Raw genomic sequence first — 3,247 nt, 5'->3', positions numbered from 1 at the left:
GTTACTTTTATGGGTTATGGTCCCCATTTGTAGAGCAACATGTTTTGTCGAGTAGACTGATGAGAATAAAGGAAATATATGAGGAGTTGTCCATTTGGGGATAACACACCATCCACAACTCCATAAGGTTCATTCTTATCATCACTCTCCTCATAAGGTTCAACACTCCCTAAGGCATTCTCATTCTCCTCTAGAGAAGCATAAGGAAAACCATCAAGTGCTCTAACATCTGGAAGATCATCACATCCTCATACCTTCGAGATTGCAAATGATTAATCAAGGTATGCTCTTCTTCTGCACCATGAAATCAATTGGGGTTTCTTCGGTCTGGACCATGGTCGTTCCATTTGGGTTTATGTATGGGCATAAACATTAGGTTATGGGAACGAAGCCATGGCCATATGGATTTCCGCGTTCAATCTAAGGATTGCAGATGGAGATATTCTCCGAGAAGTGGTATCAGAGCCACCCCAATTTGATTCATGAGTGAAATTAGGGTTCTTGCTTTTCTTCCCCAAAATTTGAATTGATTTAGGGTTTTAGTGTTTTCATTTATGCCATGGATAGACATTCATGCTTTTTTCATATGAATTAGGTAGATTTGAAATGAATGAATATTGTTTTTCTACAGTTTTCTTGAATTTTTGGGTAATTTTTCGAAGAACAGTAATGCAGAAATCGCAGTGTTCGTGTTCTGTCGCAGTGCTCTCGCTCAAGCGAGAGTGTCTCGCCCAAGTGAGAGTGGCTCACCCAAGCGAGAACTAAACAGAAGCATTGGCTTCTATTGTGCTTAAGCGAGAAGATCCTCGCCCAAGCGACAGCTCGCCCAAGCGACAGCTCGCCCAAGCGAGTGTACGGGCGACATTAGGCTCGCTCAAGCGAGAGCCAAACAGAAGCATTGGCTTCTATTGCGCTCAAGCGAGAGTACCTCGCCCAAGCGAGAGTACGATAAAGTTTATGGGGCTTAGGTATCTTTGTGTATTGGATTTTTAATTGTTATTTGGTTGTCCATTAAGGTTGTCTATTATTTCAAGTGAGCCAATTGAAGTGAAATATCGCCAAAGTGACCTCTCTCATGAATAAAACTCATAAGGAATATTATGTGTAAGTGTGTATGATTATTCATGTGAGTATTAGCTGGCCCAAAGAAAAGTCAATATTTGGCCGAAGATCAAACACACTTGTGATGATAAACATGTTATAATTCTGAATTTTTATACATGTGACTGATGAATCAATATAAAGAGGGATTCGTCAGTTGACATGCCTTATTATAAATGTTTGATCATTACAACAAGAGTACCACTTGCAATTAATATCACTGTCTAAAGACTTGATGTTAATGGTGCACTAGGTATCTTGATTTGGATATACCATTGTTTAAAGCACATTGATAATTTAAGTTGTCAGCATATTTTAATATTTTATCTTTTGTCTAATTCAGCTACATTAATTGCTTCTATATCTGCGAATTTGAATTCGGTTCCGGTCCTTAATGGTGAAAACTTTAAAGACTGGAAAGAGAACATGGAAATTGTTCTTGGATGCATGGATATGGACTATGCATTATGGGTAGAGCAACCCTCTTCTCCTTCGGAATCCAGTGCCTCTGAAGAGAGGAAGGATTATGAGAAGTGGGATTGCTCTAATCGTATGAGTCTAATGATCATTAAGCGCGGCATTCCAGAGGTCTTTAGGGGTACTATCTCGGATGAGATAAACAATGCCAAAGATTTCCTTGCTGAGATTGAAAAACACTTTGCAAAGAGATAAGGCGGAAACAAGTACTCTGTTACAGAACTTGATTTCCATGAGGTATCAAGGTAAGGGAAATATAAGGGAATACATTATGGGAATGTCCAACATTGCTTCAAAACTTAAGGCCCTTAAGCTTGAGGTGTCGGAAGACTTACTCATACATTTGGTCTTGCTTTCCCTTCGTGCACAATTCAGTCAGTTTAAAATTTCTTATAACTGTCAAAGAGAGAAACAGACTCTAAATGAGCTCATTTCATTTTGTGTGCAAGAAGAGGAAAGACTGAAGCGAGAAAGGACTGAAAGTGCCCATTATGTTAGTACCTCTAAAGACAAGGGCAAAAGGAAAATCACTTCAGATCCCAAGAATGAAGCTGCTAAGGGTCCAGTGCAAAAGAAACAGAAGCAGGATGATGTATGTTACTTTTGCAAAGGAACTGGACATCGAAAGAAGAAATGTGTAAAGTAACATGCCTGACATGCTAAGAAAGGTGCATTTCTTACTTTGGTATGTTAGGAGGTTAATTTAAGTTCAGTAGCTGGAAACACCTAGTGGTTAGACTCCGGTTCAACATCTAACATCAGTGTTTCAATGCAAGGTTGTCTGAGCTACCGAAAGCCTAAATTTGTTGAAAGATACATCTATGTTGGCGATGGAAAGTCGGTAAAAAGATTAAGTGCGTCAGATCTGACCGTGGTGGTGAATACTACGGTAGATATGACGGTTCAGGTGAACAACGTCCAGGGCCTTTTGCCAAATACCTAGAGGAATGTGGTATAGTCCCACGGTGCACCATGCCAAGATCGCCTAACATGAATGGTGTGTCTGAAAGAAGAAACCGGACTCTTAAGGATATGGTAAGGAGTATGATTTGTCACTCTACCTTACTAGAGTCACTTTGGGGAGAGGCACTTATGACTATAACTTATATTCTTAATAGGGTGTCAACTAAGGCAACTGCCAAAACACCTTATGAGCATTGGACTGGACGAAACCCTAGTCTAGAGCATTTTCATGTGTGGGGATGTCTAGTTGAGGCAAGGCCTTATAGGCCTCATGAAAAGAAATTGGACTGCCGTAGAGTGAGCAGTTACTTTATTAGTTACTCTGAAAAATCATGGGGCAATAAATTTTATGATCCAAATTTAAAATCTATATTTGATACGGGTACAACCACGTTCTTTGTGGATATTGAGTTTGAATGGGAAGATAAAGTTAGAAACTTTGTCTTAGAGGAAGAATCTGTATCTATTCCATATGCGATTCATATGGTTGCTTTTGATGAAGCAAATTTGGAACCTCCTCACGACATAGCTGATGAAACTTTCCTTACTCAAGGTGAGTTAGTAATTCATGAAGGACAAACTCAAAATCCTCAAGAACATGGACAAGAGTTGCAAGAGCCAATAACTTTGCATAGATCCACTAGAGAAAGGAGAAATGCAATTCCAGATGACTACATTTGCTTTCTCCTGGAACATGAGGGTGATG

The sequence above is a fragment of the Lupinus angustifolius genome, chromosome LG08 (assembly GCF_001865875.1).
Source record: "Lupinus angustifolius cultivar Tanjil chromosome LG08, LupAngTanjil_v1.0, whole genome shotgun sequence".
Lineage (NCBI taxonomy): Eukaryota > Viridiplantae > Streptophyta > Magnoliopsida > Fabales > Fabaceae > Lupinus > Lupinus angustifolius.
The sequence above is the reverse complement of the archived record's forward strand: the minus strand, read 5'-3'. Positions refer to the sequence as shown.